This window comes from Phyllostomus hastatus, unplaced genomic scaffold (assembly GCF_019186645.2).
Source record: "Phyllostomus hastatus isolate PE091 unplaced genomic scaffold, TTU_PhHast_1.1 phas_contig_1, whole genome shotgun sequence".
Taxonomy (NCBI): domain Eukaryota; kingdom Metazoa; phylum Chordata; class Mammalia; order Chiroptera; family Phyllostomidae; genus Phyllostomus; species Phyllostomus hastatus.
Window position 1 is genome coordinate 49,183,760 of NW_025333498.1, and position 27,124 is coordinate 49,210,883.

A 27,124-nucleotide genomic window follows, 5' to 3' on the forward strand; every position below is an offset into this window, starting at 1 on the left:
GGGGAAAGAAAAGAACATACTTTTCCTTTCTTGACATGTGTTTGACATTGACAGAAAGAAAGCTTGTATTTTCTACATGTTTCCCTCCCCTTTAGCTCTACTTTCCACCTTAATAGAGCTAGTCTTTATTTATATGCCAATGCCCTCTATCCTAGAGACTCAGAGAACTCCTCTGAGAACTAATCTCCTACTAAAGGATCATGCTATGTTGTCCAATAAGAGGCAAATGGACTTTACAATCCAGGATGTCTAAAATTGAATCCCACATACTATTTCTATTTAACCTCAGTTTCACCTTCATAAAGCAGGAATAATAGTGCCTTTCAAGTAGACTTGTGATGGTTCAATAAAGTAATATATATATAAAGTGGTTGGAGAATAGGTTTTAAGCAAGAGTTAGTTCCTTCCAATGCTTGCCTCTGCTCTACCTATAGTGCTAGTTCTCTCATCTAGATGTATGTAACCACACTTGTGTTACTAACTATGTCCTGATACAAGGCATGACTTAATTACATATGAGCAACAGGGACTAGTTCTGGGATTTGTTTTCTAATGCAGTGCACTTAGCAATTAAATTATTTTGTATTGATGTGCTAAGCAATTTAAAAATATTCTGGGAACTAAAGACTGTTAGGAGGTGGAATGCAAATTTGGGTGAATCTGAGACTAAATTTTTCTAAGGTATTTTATATTTGTGAAGAGTAAGAACTAATCAACAGTCATAGAATGTTGAAACAGAAAGGAAACATATCACATATTTCGATCTGGTAGTACACAGGGAAAATAAGGTGAATAAGAACAAAGCTAGTTACTGATCAAGAACTTTAGTCTCATATTTCCCTTTTCTGGATTATTTCAACCATGCCACATTCCACCATCCCTTTGATGTTGATGCTGAGTTCCTGACATTTGCAAATTCTATTCTGCATACTCCATTTAACTATAGGGTATTGGGATTTCTTCTCAGCAGAGCTGGTAATGTGCCCATTAGTACTAAGAGCACCCTGCTATATTTTTTGAAATCTTAGGAAATGAGTAAAATGGACATACAGAGAAAGCAGGGAAAGCATGGTAGAAATAGTTAAGTAAATAAAGTGCAAAAACTTTCTGAAAGATAGGTAAGAAATAAAGAAATAACAAAATATTTATTTAAAGCTTAGAATATGCCATGTGCTTAGTATAATGTGAATTATCTAATTAAGCCAAAACAGCCCTGAAAGGTAAATACCCTTTTTCTCATCTTTCTAACCAGTTGTATCACATCTTCCACCCACTCACCTGAACAAAAATCCCAAAGGCCTGTGTCTATGAATTCAAATGAAATCTATTAGATTCCTATGGCTAAGCCTTTATTCATTCAACTCTAGTGCTTCTGCAAACAAAATTTGATAACAAATATTGGGCTAAGAGGATTTTCAGGGAGAAGTAGAGGAATTAGGAAAAGAAGGCAAATTCAAAGCAAGCTATAAAATTTGGTTAATGGGGAGAATGATGGGGATCATATTATTAAAAATCAGAAAGGAATAATTAAAAGGAAAGATGCCTTAAACTCTGAAATAGTTCTCCTGGCTTTGGTGGTTGGGATTTACTCTCATATTATTGTAGAATAACAGTGTGCAATTAAATAAGTAACCCCTTTCCCTACATATTATATCTACATCCTAGATTTGGTATTCACTAGAATCTCTGTGTTGATGCTCTTTGTTCCCATGGGCACAGGTCACTTTGTCCTAAGAAGCACCAAGGTCAACTCTGTCTTCTCTAGTAACACCCAAATGTGATACTGTAAATGGAGAGGGCTATGACATAGAGTGCAGAGTGAGAAGAAGAATGAAGGAAAGCAAAACGTGCAAGACAATTGCAGAACAGGAAGATTGTATGAGAGATGGTGGGCCTTTTTTTACAGACTCATAGCAAGGCTGAGCATCTATACTCTTGGCCAGGAAATAATCCAGGAAACTTCATTTTGGTCAGGTTAACCTTAATATACACCTCATTGTGAGGTAGCCATTTCACACTATATTTGAAATCGTATAACATGGTTTTCTTCTATTTCATATGATTTTATATTTACCAATGCATAAAGCCATTCTTTTTTGAGCACTGGAGCTATGGATTATATTTAATATGAAAAGTGTTTGAGTTCAATTTCCTAATAGAAGTCATCTTAGCAGGTTTTATTTTCTCTTCTTGGACTTAGTTCTGGATTACAGGACCTCCAATATTTTTGACACAGTTAGCACTGAGGCTTTTCCTTACTTTTCCTGTGTGGCTGTCAGTAACACCATGAAGTTACACAGGAAAAGGGGCATATCCCTAACCTCCTGAGGAATACCAGGGCTGAAAGAAGCTATCTAAAAGAATACTGGTCTGAAAGATGTAGAACATGACATTGAATCAGAAATGTCTAATAACATGTTTTCAGTGTCCAGACAAATGATGCCGAAATATCTTTGTGTTTCATTTTCACATGCTTCCTCCAAATTTCTACATAGTGTCACTGTCTTAGAAAGGGAAGTAAATCTACAAGTCTCCTAACCCCTCCTTCTGCACATACACTGCATCTACTGTCCTAGCACTAATGGTAGCTCCTGTCATTAATATGTATATGTTAAAAATCTTTTATCAAATGTGTTATGTTAATACACATGTGTAAAATAAATAATACACATAACATCCCTTTATTCTTATAACAATGCTTCAATATTCCAACTTTACAAATGAAAAACACACCAAATGGTGCCAAGATGTGTCTAATTTGAAATTCGAGTTTTGCTATGTAAGAACCCCCAAAATGGAATATTTTTACTATACTTCATTTTCTTTTATTTTGTTCATGAATAAAAGGAAATCAGGTGAAAACTCTAATGTTTGAAAGTCTAGTTAGGAGAAGAAAGCTTTTGAGAAGTGATGTTTTTGATAAGGGCTATGTCAATCTTTTGGAAAATTTTGAAAATCTCTTTTTAAGATTCATTAATTACAAAATACTACCCTCACACACCTGAGAATTATTGGGAGAGTGAAAGAGAATTACTCACTAAACGATCAACTATCCTTTAGCAGCAAAGCTGTTGAGAACTCCTGATCTTGGCATCTCCTTATACAACACTTTTCCCACCCACAGCAAGTATCTCTGTGTGCAGGTGTATGTATGTAATGTAGTGAATGCAGTATCTTGAAAAAGTGTAATTAATTATATTGATTCATATTTAGATGCAGATGCATGCACACACTCCTGTCTCCCTTTGCCCCCCAACACACATGTCCATCATACCTATAAGGTTCATATGAAAAAAATCTAACCCTTTGTAAATATCTCAGTGAGGACCCTTATGGGAAAGAGCACACTCAAACTGGGAACAACTGAGGAGGGATTACTTACAAAGATGTGGTTAGCAAACCAATGTAGCAATACCATAAGGCATAGAAACCACAGAGGGCCTAATCACTCCCAAATCTGAAGGAATGAGAAGAATTTATTGGAATCCAGAGGGGGGCTATGTGAAGATATTTACCTGCCAGTGGTTGTGGCCTTTAATAGGGGGATATAGCCAATTTGTGATGTTTCTGACTGAAGATCATGGGGGCCATAGATACCATGACCTTGATTCCTCTTTTCCTCTGATTTTCATCTTCATTCCATTGGCCAACCCCTTAGGAAACTGGAGAGCACAAGAGCCTGGTTGACCCAAGCAAGAGATATGAGTCAGCTCCCAGGGGCACAAAGACAGGTGACAAAAGGTAGAACTTGAATTTAATGGGGCAAACAGGAAATATCTAGCTAAGTAAGTAGACTGGCATAGATGTGAATTTTCAGGCGGGCCTTATCAAAGCTTGAGCAAACAATAAGTATCAATCATAGCAAATTCTAATTTACATCTGAATCCTCTTGGATTACTGTTTAATGAAGGCTTACTGTTTGACAAACATTGTGTCAGATTCTTTAAATATGCCATGTCTGAGGTAGTTGCTATTATCCCTATTTTACAGGCAAAAAAAAAAAATAAAGTCGTCTAATTCTCAGAAACTTGTCAGAGTCCACAGATAATAAGCAGGAGAGCTTATGTTCAAAGTCAGTTTGGCTGACTCCCAAAATAGCTAGGCTCTTCCTTATTATTACAGTTTACTAGACTAAATGAAGCAAAAATCTAAGAAATGGCTTTGTGGAAAATCCAGGCCTGTGTATGATGTTAATATTCAGAGAATACAAGAGAATTTGAGCTGGGACTGAGTTATACCCTTTAGTTTAAATCAAGGGTATTTAACAATTTTGTCCTTCAAAGAATGAATGTAGTGGATAATGTCACTGCCCCCCTTCATGTCCCTGAGACTCTATCACTTCAAGGAGCTCTAGATTATTTTCAGTTCCCAGTACCTACATCCAGAAGTATGGAAGGCCATGCTGTCTCATACATGGCAAGTCACAGGTACCTGTTAATAGTCATCCCTAAAAAAAGCCCTCCATCACCAATTCTTAGAAATTGGTATAAAAATGTCCCAGTTCTCTTGCCACTCATATGGGATAATTCTGAGGGGTCTTTTATACTTTTCCCCAGATTTTCCCTGGTGGCAGGTTTAATACTGCACTCGTTTTTGTCTGCCCACCCTTCCAGGATTACTTTCGCACTTCCTTAGTGTGTTCCTTTCCTTCCACTTAGACTCAGATCTTTCTAGCACTACCCAAATTAGAAGAATTTTTGTCAGAAGTTTTTATACCATTTTTCCCTAGAATAAGCTCATTAGGAAGGGATTCTAAAATGGGGCCAATGCTGGCCAGATGGCCAAAAGGAGACTATAACTGGTGGAAGTATGGCAGTGATAACCTTTGGCACACTGCAGCACCCAATCACTAAGACTCCCATCTGTACTGAACTGGAATGGAATAGAGGTAGAACTAATTTTTATTGGCTTATGAAGTATTTAACTACTGAAAAATATGGCTGCAATTATAATGAAAAGGACCATGGTATTTGTTCGTGTCATTAATTCAGTGATAGCTGAAACTACTGCCTGAAGTCAATCAATGACCAATTCAGAAGCATGATGTGAAATCCGGAATGTATCTATGGTTGCGTTTAAAGAGACCCTTGTCTCCAGCTTCCATAGGGTAGAAACTCTTAAGCTTGGTGAAATCATTAACAGCAAGCAGGAAAAAAATCATGATCAGTGTGGAAAGGGAAAGATGCTAAACAGATTGGAAGACAGAATTGGGAAGTACAATGTTTTCTCTAAAATATTTGATCAACTTAGACATGAGTAAGTGTTCCTCTTGTGTGCAAGTTCATCAGGGGAAGGCGAAATCTGCAAAGCTGTGAGGAATGTGTACCTTGGCTAAGAGTTTTTGAAGCTGCATTTCAGTCTCTTTTTCTTAATAAGACACTGAATTATTCCAAGCAGACAGAACTCTCATCCCAAGAAAAGCATAGGAACAGCACATGCTGTTATGACACTTGAGATATAAACAATTATTCTGAAAACTGAAACAGTCAATCAATTAAATAAATAAGATACTGTAGGCAGTCATCTGTAAATGAAATGTAGGGTTGGTGGCAAAGATGCTGAATAAATGTGAAATTTAATCTGTAATTATAATATAAAATGAACCTTCTAAGGACAGGATAAGAAGTCCAGGTACCTTGATGAAATTGAAGGATAGGCCTGGAGGATATGAAGGAACATATTTCCTTGAAAAAAGAAGCAAGATTGAGAAGGGAGATGAGGGCAATTCTTCCCTGATGCTTCTCTTGATAAGGCTTATCTAATTCTGTGGATACTTTGGATAGGATTGATATCCCAGTTTTGTTGATAAATTATATTGCTACCCTAGTCATGCACTGTTCACAATACTGCTCATTATTTCAGAAAATGTGTGGTCCAGTCCCTACCATAATCAGCATGAGTAGTAGGAGTCATGTGTAATATAGAGTCAAAAGACCTGGGTTTGAGTTCTCTGTTCATATCTTTGTGTCAACAAGTTTTCTCCATCTATAAAATTAGCTTGGCAATATTTTCTTTGTGGTGGTGAGTAAAGGCATGCTTTGTTTTATTGCGCTTTGCTTTACTGCCATCTATAGATATTGTGTTTTCTACAAATTGAAGATAAGACCCTCCACCAACAAAAAGATTACGACTTGCTTTATTGTAATACTTGCTTTATTGTGGTGGTCTGGTAATATCTCCAAGCTATGTCTGTATATAAGCAAAGCATCTTACCAGTGTTAGGTATTATTATTATTAACCCTTTGAGTCAAAGTTACTAGAATTCAGGATAAGCCACATGTGAACCACATTGTGTGATATGACTAAAGCTTTAATTTCAGGATTATGGTGACTAACAAGACATGTTCTCAGGAATCCAATGACATGGAATGTGATTGGTCAAAGTCCTCAGCCCCTGCTCTCTGCAACACCTGGCTGTGTTAACACAGAGGCCATGCTTCCTGTGGACTATTCCTAGACTATAATTGAGCACACTGGGGTATTAGGACAGACTGGTGCCTAGGAGACTTGGGATTTCTCTGAAGGCCCACCTGAGCTGAGAAGTCTTTGAGAACCTCACCAAACTTTCCCTAGAAGTGCTCTGCAGCCTGTCATGCTTGCACCCTGCCTTCCTGACCTCCTTCTTTCTCTCTTTCACTCAGGGTCACATTTGTGTTACAGTCTGACAGTTTTCCCAGCCTCTCTCATCTCCCTCCCTTTTCTTCCACAGGTATTTTCAGTAACATTTTTTTTCATGCATGTCTAATCACATTTTAGCATCTGCTTCTTGAAGGACCCAAACTAACACAAAGATAAAATATTTAAAAAGTCATGAGGACATCACCACTTCTCAAATATGCATGTGGCTAAAACACAATGTCACTTGTTCTATTTACATTTTTCTATTTGCTATGGTAGGTGCAAGTCCTTAGTACTCAGTGAAGCTATGCTCATTTTAACTGAGAGAATATTGCTCCAAAGAACTTTTCTTGTTCCTGCATTTGACTTAATGAAAAACAGGAGGATCAGCATTCCTCTGACCAATATCAGTAAGTGGGCCATGCCTTCATACTTTCCCCCACGTCATATCATTACTGGAAATTATTTTCCCTTCCCTATCATTTAGACTCTTCCTCACCCTTTAGCAACCAACTTAGGTGTCCTCTTAGCAATTTTCTCAGACATTCCCAGAATCACACTTGTTTTTCACCTGGACCATCTACCTAGTCCATTAGTGATCACAACTTGGCTCTGTTAAACTGATATATCTTTTTATTTATTTTTTTAATTTTATATTATTATTGTTCAAGTAAAATTTTCTATCTTTTACTCCCATTCCAGCCCACCCACCCAGCCCTCCACACCTCCCTCCCATTTCCACACACCCTCATGTGTCCATGTGTCCTTTATACTTGTTCCTGTAAACCCTTTCCCTTTCCCCCTGAAATTCCCTCCCCTCTCCCCTCTGGACACTGTCAGCCTGTTCTCTATTTCAGTATCTTTGTTTATATTTTGCCTGTTTGTTTTGAGGTTTATGTTCATGTTAAAGGTGAGATCATATGGTATTTGTTTGATATCTTAAATGTATTTTTAAAAGTAACTTGATGAGAAAAATTATAGGACAGTTTCAGGAATTATGCTTGAAAGTACTTAAGAAATAGTTTTTAAGCCCTTTAGTAAGGATTTGCTAGTAGATTATTTACAAATGACCCTTAGCGACTTAATGAAGTAGATCCAACAGTAATTCTGCTGGGAAACATTCTATGGCCTTAAATAAATTTGTGTTTGGTAAACCAAAAAAAACCAACATTATTTTCAGAAATAACCAGTAATAAACTAAGTTTCTGACATCAACCAAGAACTGCTATTTGCTGTTTGATTCTAGGCATTCAAGCATAAAGAATTTCTTGAGGCAGACGAAGAGGAAATTGATGGAACTTTTTGAGAGGACAATTGGGAATAAATCAAATCTAGAATCTAAGGCCCAAGAACTTTGGTCTAAAATAAAGGTGAAGACTTGTGTTTCATAATTTTCACTGGGACTATTTGTCTAAAGAGAGCCTGATTTTTTTTCTCCTAATCTATAGGACCTTTAAGAGCAGAGACTTTTTCTATCAAGTACTTAAGGAATACACTGAATGGGCCTATGGGTGGGAGGATAAAAGGAGCCAGCAGTCCATGAGATGGTTTGTACTGACTGTGGATCTCTACCCACTAGGATTTCCTGCCAACACAACTATGAGGCACACATAGTTGTCTTTCAGTGCTGCCTTCCCTATTTCTCTGCCCCTTGGACATAGTAGTGACATGTCTGCCTGAAGTTGCTCCACAGAGAGGACTAGCCCAGCTGGACAGTGAGTACTAGGCCAGTCCTTCTTGTGTCTTCTGTTACCACTTGGCCAGAGATAGCATGTGCTAATCAACTAAGGTCACTTATTGGGCACCATATGTATATGTACATGTATATGTATATGTATATTTAATTTGTATTTATATTTATACTCACAGGGACTTCCAGAACAAGAAGTCCAGTGGAATCAGGTGACTCTCAAGGCCACAACGGAAGTTACTACTAGGTATATAAAAGCCAAATTTTCTAAAATCTGGCCTGTTGCTTTTTCTATCAGAAGATACTATTTTATATCTGCTTTATGTTTTGAGTTACTCTAACTTTGCTCTATATTTTTTAGTCAGAAGATATAAATTTTCTAAAGGACTTACCTGTCCTTCAATTTTCTATAGTTTCATTGTTATTTTATTTGCAAGATCCACTGGACCAGGTAAAGCCACAGTAGGACAGGGCTCCCTTTTCCTGAAGAAAATGCATCCCTCCTTTCTCTTTAGTTACAGTGCACCTGGCATTGCTGTTCATTGCAGGTGTTTCTGTCCTTGACAGCTCCAGGATTTTTGGATCTTGAGGCAAAGGCTGTAGAGTTTAAACTGGTTTGAGTTGAGATTCATAATTCAAGGTGTCATCCCATCCAAGCATAGCCTGAGTATTCTAGGAGCATCTGGGTTTGGTGGCAAAGAATTCCAGGAGTGAATTTTGAGAAATGTAGCATAATTTGTGATTAAGGTTATCGGTGATGTCTAACCTTTAGTAAATGCCAGCTGCATAATGCTGGCTAGTGTGCGTTCTGCAGATACTGCACTGCAGTCAGCTCAGCCAGGCCATAAGAATCTGTTTAATAGAACTCTAATGGGAAATGACCAGGATCTGACTGCAGAGATTAAAAGTGACAATGCTAATTGACTGCAGAGGTATCTACACGAGGAGAGGCCAGAAAAATCATTTAAGACTAAATGAAATTAGACTGATTTGATATTTGAAAAAAGTATTACCTTCCTGCTATGTTTGACAGGGTGAATTAACTGCTTCGTGTTTCTTAGAGAAGATTAGTTGTAGAACAATGGGACACAGTTATTTGGAAAAGAATTTTCTTCAGTAGGTTTAGAAAAAGAATTGCAGTTGAAGCTTTCATTGCTACAGCAGTCACAGTGCTTAATAATTGATGAATAGTACTGGTATCTAAGTTTGAAAGGGTCTCAGCACAGTGAAGGGTGGCCCAACCCTCACCCCAACCAACTAGGGGCAGAACAACAAAGAGATTCAGCTGCTGATTGGGAATGTTGTTTAATTCTTAATTTAGAAGTTCATTTTAAAACATTATTCAAAAAAGGTACAAACTAATGAAACTTTAAAGTCAATACATAGTGTCTCTCTTTTCTGACTCATATTCTTAGATTCTTCCTTAATTTTCATAGAATTGGTAGATATATAAAGCTTTCTTATCTATCAGCTATGCACCCAGCTACATCACTGGATTTGCACACACATTCCTCTCTCTTCAGTCAGATAATTGCTATTTACCTCTCAGGTCTCAGCTTAAATGTTTTTTTGCTTTATTTTTCTAGGGACATCTTTCTTAACATCCAGACCACCAGGTGGATATGCACTGTATCACTATGGTTAAGAACACACAGAGGGGATAGTTGAAAACACTGACTTGGTCACTGGCTAGCTCCATGGCCATTAGCAAGTTACTAATCCTCTAACTACCTCAAGTTCTTCAGTTATTACGTGGAAATTATAATGACTGCAATTATTCCATGAGGTTGTTGTAAGAAATAAATATAAGGAGTTTCTATTATTTTTATAAGCTTTCATAGCCCTATGTACTTTCAGTCATTGTTCTTTTTATATTAGTAGTTTTAGTGCTAATTAATACATATTAGTGCATACATTGGTGTGATTATTTGATAAATATCTGTCTCTCCCACTATTATATAGATCCCATGATGTTAGTGAGTATAGAATTGGATCTCTTGGGTCTAGGACAGTGCTAGTTCATATTAGAGACTAATTAAATATTTGAATAAATGAATAGTGGCTTCTTTTTAAATTAAATTATTTTATTATATTTTATTGATTATGCTATTACAGTTGTCCTGATTTTTCCCCCTTTGCCCACCTCCACCCAGCATCCCCTACACATTCAGGCAATCCCCCAACCATTGTTCATGTCCATGGGTCACGCATATAAGTTCTTTGGCTGCTCCATTTCCTACACTGTACTTCACATCCCCATGGATATTCTGTAAGTACCTATTTGTACTTCTTAATTCCCTCACTTCTTCGTCGGTTCTCCCCCTCCCCCCTCCTATCTGGCAACTCTCTGGTAACTGACTTCTTTTCTCTTGCTACTTTTAAGAGTCATTCTTTTTTTTAATGTACTTTATTGATTATGCTATTACAGTTGTCCCATTTCCCCCCTTCACTCCCCTCCACCCTGTACACCCTCTCCCCCTACTTCCCCTCCTTTAGTTCATGTCCATGTGTCATACTTACAAGTTCTTCAGCTTCTACATTTCTCATACTATTCTTACTCTCCCCCTGTCTATTTCCTACTTACAATCTATGCTACTTATTCTCTGTACCTTTTCCCCCTCTCTCCTCCTCCCACTCCCCTGTTGCTAATCCTCCAAGTGATCTCCATTTCTATGGTTCTGTTCCTGTTCTAGTTGTTTGCTTAGTTTCTTTTGGTTTTGCTTTAGGTGTGGTTGTTAATAATTGTGAGTTTGCTGTCATTTTATTATACATGGTTTTTTTTAATCTTCTTTTCTTAGATAAGTCCCTTTAACATTTCATAAAATAAGGGCTTGATGATGATGAACTCCTTTAACTTGACCTTATCTGAGAAGCACTTTATCTGCCCTTCCATTCTAAATGAAAGCTTTGCTGGATAGAGCAGTCTGGGATATAGGTCCTTGTCTTTCATGACTTGGAATACTTCCTTCCAGCCCCTTCTTGCCTACAAGGTCTCTTCTGAGAAATCAGCTGACAATCTGATGGGCATGCCTTTGTAGGTTACTGTCCCCTTATCTCATGCTGCTTCTAGGATTCTCTCCTTCATTTTTACCTTGGTTAATGTAATGATGATGTGCCTCTGTGTGTTTCTTCTTGGGTCCAACTTCTTTGGGACTCTCTGAGCTTCCTGGACTTCCTGGAAGTCTATTTCCTTTGCCAGAATGGGGAAGTTCTCCTTTATTATTTGTTCAAATACATTTTCAATCTGTTGCTCTACCTTTTCCCTTTCTGGTACCCCTATAATTCGGATGTTGGAACATTTAAAGATGTCCTGGATGTTCCTAAGCTTCTCCTCATTTTTTTGAATTCTTATTTCTCCATTCTTTCCTGTTTGGTTGTTTCTTTCTTCCTTCTGGTCCACTCTATTGTTTTGAGTCCCAGTTTCCTTCCCATCACTATTGGTTCTCTGTGCATCTTCCTTCATTTCTTTTATGTTAACCTGCATTTGTTCATCTAATTTGTGACCAAAATCAACCAATTCTGTGAGCTTCCTGATCACCAGTGTTTTGAACTGTGCATCTGATAGGTTAGGTATCTCTTAGTCGCTCAAAAGGATGAGTTCTGTGGCAGTGATTTGTTTTTCTATTTGAGCCATCTCTCTCTCTCTGTCTCTCTCTTTTTGGTCTGGTGGCTCCTGTTACAGTGAGGGGCAGAGCCTTAGGTGTTCATCAGGGCTGGGCACCCCAGTCGCTAGATTGTGACGTTGTATGTGAGAGGGCAGGGTGGAGAGGGATCAATGCGGGTAGCTTCATTCTCTGTGGGACCTCAGTCCCTTCTCTGGGACCCTTGGTTGCGTGCTTTTTCCTGCTCCACAATCACTGCCTCACTGGGTCTGCCAGCTGCCACTGGCGTACTCAGGGTCCACCCGCTGCGGTCTTGCATGCCCCAGATGCCTTACATGCTCCCTGTTGCCTTATGGGCACAATTCTCCCTGTTCTCCTAGCCATGAGCCTGACCGGTGCCGGCTGCTTGTCTCCGCCCCCTCTACTGGTCTGGATAAACAGGTCTATTTCAACTTCTTGGCTGTCCGACTTCCATTAAGATAAATTTTCTGTCAGTTCTGGGTGTTATTCTGCCTCTAAATCGTTGTTGTTCCAATCTTGGTTACGCTTGCAGGTACGGTGCATCCACCTATGCCTCCATCTTGCCGGAAGTCCTCGAATAGTGGCTTCTTTTGATAGCAACTTAGAACTTCCTATACTGTGGGCAATTGGAGTCATTTCTCCACATTACTTTCCACAATGGTTCACTCAGTGATTCTCAGCTCTCAAACCTCTGCTGAGGTAACTTAGCTAATAAGAGTCTCCAAACTACTTTTTTTCTAAATGACTCTAGGTATGAATTCCTGGTATACCAGTGAGAGTAGCAATTCTTAACCCTGGTATGTAGTGAAGTGAAAAAGTTTTCTAAGTAATTTGTTACTAATAATGGAAGAAATATAAAAGTTTTCAAGAAATATATTATCTTTACTTATTAAGGTAAAATTTATAAACAGTGAAATGCACACTCTTAAGTTTATAATGTAATGGAGATTTCTTAAATGTATGCCTACACCAGTCAATAGAACATTTCCACAGCAATCAACAGAAGATTTCCATAACCTCTTCAAACTGCCTCTTTCTCCATCCTGTCCATCCACAACTCTCATAGGCAATCTCTGTTCTGATTTCTACCCCTCTCACACACCCAGTTTTATTGAGATATAACTGACACATAATGTATAAGTTTAAGGTATACAATGTGTTGATTTGATATACTTATATATTGCAAAATAATTGCCACCATGGAATTAGCTAACATTTCCATCGTCATATAATAACTATTTCCTTCTTGTGGTGAAAATGTTTAAGATCTGCTACCAACTTCCAAGTCTATTAATAGTACAATATTAACTTTAACCACCTTGTGTACATTGGATCCCCAGAGATTATTGATTTTATAATTGGAAGTTTGCACTCTTTTTCTACCTCCTGATTTCCCCTATCCCTTAAGTTACCATCATTCTATTCTCTATTTCTATGAGGTCAGCTTTTTCATATTCCACATATAAATAAGATTGTATAGTATTTTCCCTGTATGACTTCTGACTTATTTCACTTACCATAATCCTCTCAAGGTCAAACCATGTTGTCATAATGGAATGATTTCCTTCTTTCTCATGGTGGAATTATATATATATTGCTGGCCTAAATGTTCATTTGTTTTTCTGTACAATAGCTTTAGGAGCGCTTAGTTGTCTTTATCTTCACTTGAAACAATTTTATTAGATTGTATTGTGATAGCCATCATATCAGTGTATATTAAAAAATTATCAAGATTGGTGACTTTTTGTGTAGCCATTTTAATATTGAAGATGGAAGAAAATATGCAACATTTTTGGCATATTGTGATTTACTATTTCAAAAAAGGTAAAGATGCAACTGAAACTCAAAAAATAAAGATCTATGCAGCATATAGAGAAGGTGTTGTGACTGATTGAACATACTAAAAGTGGTTTGTTTCATGGTCGAGATTTCTTGCTGGACAATGCTTCACATTCAGGTAGACCAGTTGAAGTTGATAGGAATCAAATAGAGACATTGATTGGGAACAATCAACATTCTACCACATGGGAGATAGCTGACATATTCAAAATATCCATATCAATAAAGTTATTGGTGAAAATGAAAAAACTGTGTCTTTTATTTTAAGGAGAAAACCATATGGGCTTTTTGACCAACCCAGACACATTGGCTGTTTCCATATCTTGGCTATTTTAAATAATTCTGCAATAAACATCAGAGTGCAGGTATCCTTCAAGATCCTGCTTTTATTTCCTTTGGATATATACCCAGGAGTGGGATTGCTAAATCATATGGTAGTGTAATACTATGTTTATTTTTGAGGAAACTCCATACTGTTTTTCATATTATGTAGTTTTTTGATAGTGGCTGTACTATTCACATTCCTGCCACTACTTACAAGTCTAGGAAGCTCAGAGGGTCCCAAAGAAGTTGGACCCAAAGAGGAACACACCAAGACATATCATAATCACATTACCCAAGATTAAAGAAAAGAAGAAAATCTTAAAAGTAGCAAGAGAAGAGGAGATAGTTACCTATAAAGAAGGTCCCATAAGACTATCAGCTGATTTCTCAAAAGAAATCTTGCAGGTAAGAAGGGGTTGGAAAGAAGTATTCAAAGTCATGAAAGGCAAGGACCTACATCCAAAATTACTCTATCCAGAAAAGCTATCATTTAGAATGGAAGGGCAGATAAAGTGCTTCTCAGATAAAGTCAAGTTAAAGGAGTTCATCATCACCAAGACCCTATTATATGAAATGTTAAAGGGACTTATCTAAGAAAAAAACGATGATCAAAACTATGAACAGTAAAATGAAAACAAACTAACAAGTATCAACATCTGAACCTCAAACAAAAACAAAAACAAACTAAGCAAACAACTAGAACAGGAACAGAATCACAGAAATGGGGATCCTATAGAAGGTTATTAGAGGGAGGGGGGAGGGAGAATGGGGGAAAGGTTCAGAGAATAAAAAACATAATCAGTAGGTACCAAATAAACAGGGGGAGATTAAGAGTAGTATAGGAGATGGAGAAGCCAAAGAACTTACATGCATGACCCATGGACATAAACTAAGGGGGGTGAATGCTGGAGAGAATGAGGATCCTAGTCAGAGGGGGAAAAAAAGGAGGAAAAATCAGGACAACTATAATAGCATAATCAATAAAATATACTTACAAAAGCTATTCTATACTTTCTACTAAATTCTTGCAAGCTTCATGTTATAATCCTCCAACTTCAAGTTTTAAAATATGTTCAGCAATTATAGATATTAGCAGTTTCATAAGAATTTTTGAATCATGTAGTCAATTCAAAAAATATTCAATAGTCTCTTGATTAGAATTGCATTAAACATGCAGATTGATTTGAAGAAAACAGGATATTCTAACAATCTTGAGGTTTTTTTAAGGCATAAACTTGGCATATCTCTCCATTTAATTTTTCTTATTCTTTATTAATTTTTCTCAGCAATGATTTTCAGTTTTTAATTTAGACGTCTTACACATGTTTTGTTAAACTTATTTTAAGTGTATTTTATTATTTGGTCTTAATAAAACAAATTCATTTTTTTATTTTTAAAAAATTTTTAAATATTTTATTTATGTATTTTTACAGAGGGGGAAGGGAGGGAAAAAGAAAGAAGGGTAAACATTGATGTGAGAGAGAAACATCGATTGGTTGCCTCTTGTGTACATCCTGACTGGGGACAAAACTCTCAACCCAGGCATGTTCCCTGACCAGGAATCAAAGCAGTGACTTCATTTTGCAGGACAACACCAAACCAACCAAGCCACTCTAGTAAGAGCAAAAATAATTTTTAAAACAGTTTTCCAATTGCTTGCTAATATTAGAAATATGATGTTTATATACAAATATACAAACATATAAGGATTTTGTATACTAACCCTTTACACTGTTACAATCTAAATTTTACAATCTAAATTTACTTCTTAGCTCTACTATTTTTTTGTAGATTCCCGATCTATATACACAATCATGTTGTTTGTGAATAAAGACAGTTTATCTCCTATTTCCACTTAATTATTATGTCATTTTTTTCTTTTTCTTACTTTATTGTGCTAGCTAAGACTTTCAGTAAAATGTTGAATAGAAATGGAGTGTACATCATTTCCTTGTTCAGCCTTAGCAGAAAGCATTAAAATGTAAAAAATAAGTATTATATTAGTTGTAGGTCTTTCATAATTGCTTTTCATAAAGTGGAGAAAATTATATTTGTTCCTACTTTGCCAAGACCTTTCTAATGATTGGATTTTGGATTTATCAAATGCTTTTTAATATTAAAATGATCATTTTTTCTTTATTATTTTGTTAATGCTGTGAATCACATTGATTTATTTTTGAAAGTCAATCAAAGTAGCATTCCTGAGATAAACCTTACTTGTCCATAATATATTGCTATATTTAATTATCAACTAATTTGTTTTGTTAATAGGTATTGAATCTATGTCCTTGAGTTGCTATGCTATTGGTCTTTTCCCACCCTTTTATTTTTCTTTTCTTTGTGGCTAAATATTTCTTGCAGATAGCATATAGTTGGTTTCTCTTTTTCATCCAGTCTGAGAATATCGGCATTACATTTGGGGTGTTTACATGTACATGTAACATAATTTTATGTAGTTGTGTTTATGTCTACCATCTTTGTATTTGTATTCTTTGTCCCATCTGGGTTTTGTTCCTTTCTTCCTCTTTTTCTGACTTATTTTATATTAAATAAACATTATAGCATTATGTTTTAATTTTTATAGACCTTTTATGCTATATATCTTTTCCTTATGATATGCTGACTTATTATAGCCAAGTTAATATTTTCATAAAACAAGATTAATATAAGAGATAAAAAGGTAGTCTTTCATTTTTATCTACATTTCTGTCTATTGTTAGGGAGGGATAATTTCAGTTATGCTCTTAGTCCCAACATGCATTCCTTACTCTAAGATGTGTTCTTTTTTCCAGGGTAGCCCTTCTTTACCTTATGGTCTTTACTCCTAAGGCTGGCCTTTATGGGGTCTCTTCACTCTGACTGGGCCAGAACCCTAACATCTCCAAGTATTACACAGTGTTTACTAACTCTGGTCAGCACTTAGCTCCCAAGCAACTATTCACAGCTTAGTCCTGCAGAGTCTTGCTTTGTGCATGCACAACTCAAGACTTGATTGAGATCTGCACTTAATGCCCACACAGATTTTGGGACTCCTCCTCCCTTACCTCCACCCCAAGCTTCCTCTTCCCTGGTAACATGCGTCAAAATTCCAAATGCTTAAGTAACAACTTAAGTAACTCTTATCAGTAATGTCTACACACTTAATTCAGGTTTTTAAGATTATTCTTGGCTTTTACCTTTTATTGTGACAGAAAGTGCAAAGTGAATGTGGAGCAAGCCTTATGTGTTTGTTTTCTCTCAAGGATCACAGCCCTGGGTTTTTGTTGTTTAATGTCTGAAAGGGTTTTCTTCGGACATATGTTCAATTTCATAGTAATCTACAGTAGGAAGGGAAGTCTAGTACCAGATATTCCATTATGGCTGAAAACAGAATTCCCAGAAATTTACTATTTTAAAATAAAGAAGATGGATTCAAAACTATCTATAAAATAAGGTAACTTGTCATATTTTTACATTTTAATAGAAATTGTGAGTGTCAAATATCCGACAGTTATAAATGGCATAATGCTCTGAATAACCATAGGCATACCTTTGAAAGTGTGCCCTAAAGCAGGGCTTCATCTGTCATGTGGGTTGTGAACAGGAGGTTAAAAATTCTTACCCTAGACTCAGGGGTGTCCAACCTTTTGGTGTCTCTGCGCCACACTGGAAGAAGTGTTGTCTCAGGCCATACATTAAATACATTGTGACATGTAATCCCCCCAAAAATCTCATAACATTTTAAGTAAATTTATGGGTTTTTGTTGGGTCGCATTCATAGCCATACTGGGCTACATGTGGCCCATTGACTGCAGATTGGACACCCCAGCTGAGAGAGGGTGGCAGAGTGAACACATCTTAGGTTACCTATGAAAACATTGCAGATAAGGTGTCTAGTTTCAGTGTATTTTCTATAGTTGCTTATCTTGAGTTCTGTGTATCTTTTCAGGAATTAAGTGTGCTGCCAAAATATATGCAAGTTAGGCAGCAAATTTGCATTTTCAGTATGTAATGTATTACTTATAAGAGAAGCCGATTCCAATGGGGCAAATAAACTAGATATCCTTAGGGTACAAGTCTCAAGACTGGCTTTGTATGCAGTTGGTTCTTACAGTCCTCACCATATGGCAATATGATCATATTCTGCTCCTAGCTTTCCTCCCTGTTTCAGTTCCATGGTACTTCATTCCTGTTTATTCCTGGGTCCATTAATAATTGATATCACTGCCATTTTCTTATTTCATGGAAAGTAATGTGCTCATAGTGATACTGAATAATTTGTTCATTCAATCAATAGTATTATAGTATTAGAAGATGAGTGTCTTTTAGTCATTCATCTAAATGTTGGAGACAGAGCAGTGAATGCTCAAAGTCCCTGTTCTATTGTAGTTCATAGTCTAGTGGAATCAGCCTAGCCCAGAAAGCATACCACCATAAATTTGTATTAAGTTTAAGGGCTAACTATGAGTGCTAAAGGGCATAATTTCTTCACTGAGGAATCTGCAGGAGAGTTATGATTTACTTTCCTGCCTCCCTGATGTATAGGTTTTATCAAGGACCAGCATTGTGATAAACACTTCACAGTACTTATTTTACTTTCATATTTATAAACTATTTTAGTTCTTTTTCATAGTTTGCATGCTTTTTAATTAAATTAAATTATTATAGTAAGTGTAACTGGCATAAAAGGCTTGGGAACAAACAACTAAATTGATGGAAAAATCATGTTTTGGTCCAGAAATTCTACAGATTAGTCAAGGTATTAAGTGTTCCATGGGAATCAATTTGCCATACAGAACAAATTGAGAGGGTCAGTTATTTTGAAAAATTGTTTACATGGAGATATTAAATATTCTGTGGCGTATGCTCTTGAGTTTAGAAAATAATGAAGTGGATAGCATTAGGAATGGGCACATAGAAGGAAGTGGAGCAGAACCGCTAGGTGTAACTTTCTCTTAGATACAGTGAATAATTACTGGGAGTCCTCCAGTTAAAACACTCAAAAAACCAAAGTTATGCCAGTAATCCTAATCATAAGCTCCAGTTCACACATAACGTATAAAACACAACACAATTGTTTCCTCATAATGTTATAGATACCATTTGAAAGAAAGATCTGTCATTCGTATCTTGAGATTAAAGTTCTAGAAAGATTCTCCCCAGTTTTTTTCTTAAACTCCCACAATTGCTGACTTATGCAGTGTCTTCATTGTCTTTCCTCCTGAGCTCATTTGTTCATTTATAATTCTCCTGATCATTATAGCACATTAAATTCATAAGCACCTCTCCAAAAAGAATTTATCAGATTTCCTTTATGAAAAAGGCTAAAATGGAATGAGTACATTGAGCGACTCTGCATGTGTGTTGAGGGGTAGATGATAAAAAAGGAGATTCAAAAAAGGGCTTTTGAAAGAAAAGGTGAAAAACCTGAAGCATAATCTTTTTCTCTCCGAATTTTGCTGAGTGCTATCTCCTCAACTATGTACCCTATATACCAGCCAATGAACTGCTGGATGGAGACTGATGACTTTTAGATAGTCTTGATTTCCATCTTCTATCATGGAGAATATCCAAATAGATTAAAAGTGAAACAAATCAAACTAGAGCTTTTTAAAAAAATTACATCATGGTTTAGATGAAAAGATATATTTCTCCATTAAAATCATATTCACTTCATTTTAGTTGTCAATATGGTATGTGCCCCATTTATAACTCAACACACATGGATTATCCATCATTGCCACCAGATATAAAAATCACTACAGTTGTTTTTCTTTTCACAAACTTACTATTTTGACATGTAAAGAAGAGTCATCCTGTAAAATTCTAAACTTTTACGAAGGTAAGAGATGGTAAAATAATAACAACATTTGTCTTCTGTCAGGAAATATTGACACAGAATTACTATAGAAAAATTGGTTTGTGTTCTGAAGTGTGTCTTATAGATAAATCAGATTTTAGATTTTTACAACCACCTAAATTATTATTTTTATGTTAATGACTATAAAAACATCAGGGCATATGAATGAGTGAAAAGATTCTATGAAACAGACATCCAATTTGGATAGAAAACTTCCTATCTGACTTTGACACAAGGTCATTTTCAAAGTACAGTGTGGCATATTTTATATTTGATTTGTGTCTAAACTATGGATTTCTTTGGGAAACAAAGCCCTTTGTAAATGGCAAAGATATGTCTGTTTACTATCTTTGCAAGATTCTATCAAAAGAATTGAGGGGGGGAAGGTGCACTGTGTGAATGAAAACAAAAGAATTTATATAGCAAAATCATGTAATGGAGACAAGCCCAAAATGATTGAAACATTGGCAGCAAAATCTCTTAGCAGTAAAAGTGAACTATGGTCTACTAGTCAACAATTTCTGAACTTGGGAATTATCTCACTTCTTGTTTTTTATCCATACCCATCAACCACATGCCAATGTCAAACACATACTGCCATCTGTCTAATCAAACAAGTAAAACAACAGGGTATGGAAATGCAGACAACGATGCCTTTCATACTTTCAATAGCTTTATTTTGATGTTAAAGAGAAGAAGGAGTCATAAGTCAAATGTGACTTAATTTAATTTTAAATTATTAAATTGAGAAATAGCAATTCTTAAGTCACTTGCTTTCAAACTGACAACAGAAAATTCAAATTCAAACCATAGTTGTTAAATACCTATGATATTCAAAGCATGTTCCAAGCAAATTGAAGGAACACAAATGACTAGTAGGGAGTAAGTAGTATGCATCACAGGCTTATTGGCTGCTATAGCCTTGTTTGGGATTCTGGAAGAGATACTGTCCTAAGAGATAAGGCTATAGAAGTGAATGTCAGTTGAAGACTTTAAATGGGAGGCTAAACAATATTATCTTTGTGTTACAGGTACGGAGAAGCCATCAAAGATTTCTTTCATGACAGAAATGAGCCATTAGAAAGATTCAACTTGATTCAACCTTTATAAGAATGCTTACATATAAAAAACTTCATTCCCTTCACATCTTGCTGAGGTAAGGAGGAGAGAATGAGAGAAAGAGAGAGGAAGGAAGGAATAAAGTATATAGAAGTGGACACTAAATGAGCAGGAAAAAAGAGAAATATTCCAAGGATGGAATAAAGTAAGAAAAAGAATACATAGAAATTTTAAGTAAGTTTTGGCTTGAGAATTAGGTGTAGGATATAATCTATTTTGTTAAGCTGTCAGTTTCTGAGAACTCACCTAACATTTCTTAAACTAGAGGTTATACTTGTTGCCTGAAGTCTATAAGCACCTAAGACTTGGGCTTATTTTATTTTTATTTAATTATCTGTTTTTAATTTATTCATTTTTAAATTTGTTTATTTTCATACATTTTTAACATATTTTAAATTTAAGTGGCCTTAGGAAGTTGTACCACTCTGTGGTTTATATACCTGCCTGACCTCTATAAATCTTTGAATTCATGGAGTGAGAGCAGTGGTTTGTTAGTGGGAAATGGATCAGATGCTCACAAAATGTCTTTCATGCTTTACCAGCAGCCATTGAAAGAGCAGCTGCCACAAATATTCAGCCTTCCTGATGTTTTTATACAGTCCCTTGCACCACTTTGGGCAGGAATCATTTGGTCAAATCCCAATTTTGCTCACTTTTTTCTTCCTTGCTTCAAAAAAACTAGTAGATTTCCTCTCCATTTGTTTTATATTTTTTGAAAAAATGGTAGGAAACAATTAAGCATTACTGAGTGGTGAAGTATAGGATATTCTTTTTTTCATAATTGCTTATATATGAACAATAGCTCCTCTATTGGCTGTTATCATTAACTATATCGTGAACTACATGGGTCTCCCACTAATTTTTATCCATATCTATGCCAAATATGTACAATTATTTTCTAAAATGTTAAGGTTATTAACTAACTCTCCCTCCATCCTCAGAAGAAGGAATACAAATATTCATCTGTGTGGGTTTAAGGTAGAAAAGTCATATGTAACTACAATGATTCAGCATTTCATTTTTGAGTGGATCATTTCAATACTCTAAAAATTTTATCAAATTTTATGCTTAAAACATGGCTTTTATTGTCTGTAAATCATGTTTTACTCTCTTTGCAAGATTCTATCCAGAGAATTGAGGAAAGAAAGGAAGCAACATGCAAGATTGAAAACATAAGAATTTATATAGAAAATAAAAACATTATATACTTATTAATATTATATACTTAATAATAGTACATATTTATTATACTTATGTATTATATAATTTATACTTATAAAAACATCTTTATAACTATAAGACAACTGGATAAACATAGCAGAGAGCACATAAACTTGTATTTGCTTCCACTTCAAATCCTATCAAAATAAAGGTAGAGAAAAAAATTATAAAGCTTGACAGAGTAACAGAGTGACTTAATATTCTTTATTAAGAATAAATGCCAACAAAATTTAGAATGACAGGAATTAAAGAGAAGAACCTAAATCCTAAATGTATGCAGGAACAATTAGTCAACCACAGGCTTTCAGAAAGTAACAGTTCTCAGAAATTGGTCTTAGATACCCCAAATGGGGTGATTAGAATACAGAACTTGAAATAGGGTGATCAAGTCAAGCCAAAAGGGTTGGTCTGACTTTGAAAATTAATAGAAGTGACCATATGGACTTGGTTCAAGATTTCTTTTCCATTGGCACCAATAAATCAGTAAGCAAGAATTACCAAAATAGTAAAAAAACAAAGGTAAGGGAACAAATAGTCTGGCTATTAGTCTCCCTGTATTTCCCTCATAAAGGTACATTTGAATTCTGGTAAAACAGCTTCATGTGCAAGAAATCCACAAATCAGAAGATCTGAGAACCACAAGCATGTTATATATCATTATAAATGGTCGTGTTCCATTATTCCTAAAACATCTGGCTTTATTCCTAAAACCCTGTGACGTTCATTTTATTTGTCAGCTTGCCTGGGCTATTTCTGGATGTACCCATGAGAATGTCTCCAGAAGAGATTAGCATTTGAATCTTTTTAAGTAAAAAAAGATCACCCTTACCAATACAGGTGAGCATCATCCATCCAATCCACTTGAGGACCTGAAGAGAACAAAAAGACAGAGGAAGTACACATTTTTCTGCTTGAGCTGGGACATCCATCTTCTCCTGCCCTTGCATATTAAGTGTTCCTAGTTCTCAGGCCTTTAGACTCACTCTGAATTACACCACCAGTGTTTCTGGTTTTGTAGCTTGCAGATGGCAGATTGCGGGACTTCTCAGCTTCCCTAATCACATGAGACAATTCTTATAATAAACCTCCTCATATACTCTATTGGTTCTGTTTCTCTGGAGAACTCTGACTAATATATACCCAAGAAGAAATTCTTGCTCTGCAACAATGCTGTTCTTTGGTGTTTTGTATCACCTGTAGCAGGCCTGGTCATGGCCCAACTCAGAGTAAAAGCCTGTATAGAAGGCAGCCGGATATTAAGGATCCCAGTCCCATGTTGGGTGGCCCAGTGACTACCCCTTCCATCCTAAGGGGAGAATAGAGGTAACTTCTCTGTATAAATTGAACAAGAAGAAAGAGCTAGTTTTAAAACAGAAGATTTAAGGAAAAAATGGGAAAAATATAACATAGCTTATATACTTACAAAATTTTTTTTAGCCCTGGCTGGCGTAGCTCAGTGGATTGAGCTCGGGCTGTGAACCAGAGTGTTGCAAGTTCGATTCCCAGTCAGGGCACATGCCTGGGTTGCAGGCCATGACCCCCAGCAACCACACATTGATGTTTCTCTCTCTCTCTCTCTCTTTCTCCCTCTCTTACTTCTCTAAAAATAAATAAATAAAATCTTAAAAAAATTTTTTTAAAGAAAGGTGCAGAAAACAGAATAGTAAGATCTCAAACACCTTCTCAGAGGTCCAGGAGCCAGGTAGAGACTAAAAGACCTTTCTTTGAACTGTGTCAGAGTTGTTAAATGAGACTAACATTTTAGGGCTTTACATATCTGTTGCATCAAATCCCACTGATCAACCAAAAAAAAAGAGGTATAATTTTGATATATTTACATTAGGCAGATATTGTGTTAGTTGTCATTTTTAAAAATTTTTATTGGACTTTTTCCATTACCATTTAGTCCCCTTATACTTCCTTCCCCCTGCAATTATCCCACTGTCATCCATGTCCATGCGTCCTTTCTCCTTTTTTGCTCAATCTCTCACCCCCTTAACATCTTCCCCACTTAGCTGTCACCCTGCTCTGTATCTATGAATCTGTCTCTATTTTGCTTGTTAGTTCAGTTTGTTCATTAGATTCCATATGAGTGAAATCATATGGTATTTGTCTTACTTCAACTGGCTTATTTCACTAAGCATAATGTTCTCCAGGTCTATCCACACTGTTGTAAAGGGTAAAATTTTCTTTTCTTTTTTTTTTTTTTAGAGCTGAGTAGTATTCCACTGCGTAAATGTCCTATAGTTGTTATATCCACTCATCTACTGATGGACCCTTGGGCTGCTTCTATATTTTAGCTATTACAAATAACACTGCAATGAATATAGGGGTGCTTATGTTCTTTTGAATTGGTGTTTAAGGTTCCTTCAGATATCTTCCCAGATGTGGCATTGCTGGGTCAAAAGGCAGATCCATTTTTAATTCTTTGAGGTATCTCCACACTGCTGTCCATAGAGGCTGCACCAATCTGCAATCCCAACAATAGTGCAAAAGGGTTCCCCTTTCTCCACATCCTCGCCAGCACTTGTTGTTTGTTAATTTACTGATGATAGTCATTCTGACAGGCATGAAATTATATCTCACTGTGGTTTTAATTTGCATTTTTCTCATGATTAGTGATGTTGAGCATCTTTTCATGTGTCTATTGACCATCTATATGTCCTGTTTGGAGAAGTGTCTATTCAGGTCCTTTGCCCATTTTTAAATTGGGTTGTTTGATTTTTTGGTGTTGAGTTTTGTAAATTCTTTATAAATTTTGGATATTAACCCCTTATCAAATACATCAGCAAATATTTTCTCCCATTCTGCAGGTCGTCTTTTTATTTTGTTGATGATTTCCTTTGCTGGGCAAAAACTTTTTAGTTTGGTATATTTCCATTAGTTTATTTTTTCTTTTGTTTCCCTTGCCTTAGAGATATATCCAATAAAATAGTGCTATAAGGAATATCCAAGATTTTGCTGCCTATATTTTATTCTAGGATTTTATAGTTTGGGGTCTAATATTTAAGTATCTAATCTATTTTGAATTTACTCTTCTATGTTGTGTAAGAAGGTTATCTAGTTTCATTTTTCTGCACCTACCTGTCCAATTTTCCCAACTCCACTATTGAATTAACTATCTTTAGCCCACTGTATGTGCTTGCTTCCTCTGTCGAATATTTATTGACTATAAAGGTGTAGGTTTATTTCTGGGCTCTCTATTCTATTCCATTGATCTATATGTCTGTTTTTATCCCTGTACCATGCTGTTTTGAATTACTATGGCCTTATACTATAGTTTGATATTAGGTAGCATGATTCCTCCAACTTTGTTCTTGTTTCTCAAGATTGGTTTTCCTATGCAGGGCCTTTTGTGGTTCCATACAAATTTGTAAAATATTTGTTCTTGTTTTGTGAAATATGCCATAAGAATCTTGGTATGAATTACACTGAATCTATAGATTTCTTTGAGTAGTATGGCTATTTTAATGATGTCAATTATTCCTAGTAAACATTTACACACCCAACATAGGTGCACCAAAATACATAAAGCAAATCTTAATGGACATAAAGTGAGCCACTGACAGGTATAAATTGAATAAAGTCATAGTGGGGAATTTTTACACCCCATTGACTCCAATAGAGATTTCTGAGACAGAAAATCAACAAGGAAAGAGTGGTCTTAAATGACACAATAGATCAAGTGTATTTAATTGATAGCTTCATTTTTTTAAAAAATATGATAATTTAATGGCATGGAGGTCAACACACTTGACTAAATAGTCAGGTATTTCATGTTTTAAATTTTTTTGTAGGAAACTTCTGGCCAAGATGGAGGCATACATAGATATAATATGCTCCTTCCAAAACCAAAAGAAGTACAACAAATTTAAAAGCAAAAAAAAAAGCAACAACAACCAGAACTGACAGAAAATCAAACTGTATGGAAGTCCAACAGCCAAGGAGTTAAAGAAGAAACATTCATCCATAATGGTAGGAGGGGCAAAGACAGGCAGCTGGGGTGGAAAGGATTCTCAACAAGGCTACAACTGAAGGGCCAGGGCAAGGGAGGTGGTGGCTGGTGGAGCAGGTGGTCCCACATTTATGTGAGGATAAACTGGGAGGAACAACTGGGGAACAAGACAGACCATGCAACCCAGGGTTCCAACATGGGGAAATAAAGTCTCAAAACCTCTGACAGAAAAATCCTGTGGGTGTTGAGGCAGTGGGAAACTCCTAGCCTCACAGGAGAGTTCATTGGAGAGACCCATAGGGACCTAGAACCTACACAGGCCCACACATGCAGGAATCAGCACCAGAAGGGCCCAATTTGCTTCTGGGTAGCAGGGGAAGTGACTGAAAGCTGACAGAGAGCTGAGCAAGAGGCATTGTTCCCTCTTGGATCCCTCCCCCACATTCAGCACCACAACCCAGTGACCTGGGTTGCCCCACACTGGTAAATACATAAGGCTCTGCCCCTTACTACATAACAGGCATGTCAAGACAAAAAAAAATGGCCAAAATGACAGAACAGATTAAAGATCTGGAAAAAATACAACTAAGCAATGAAGGGAAGCCAACCTATCAGATGCACAGTTCAAAACACTGGTAATTAGGATTCTCATAGAATTGGTTGAGTATGGTCACAAAATAGAGGAAAAAGTGAAGGCTATAAAAAGTGGAATAAAGGAAAATGTACATGGAACCAATAGTGATGGGAAGGAAACTGAGACTCAAATTAATGGTTTGGAATGGAAAGAAGAAATAAATGTTCAACCAGAACAGAATGAAGAAACAAGAATTCAAAAAAATGAGGAGAAGCTTAGGAACATCCAGGACAACTTTAAACATTCCAACATCTGAATCATA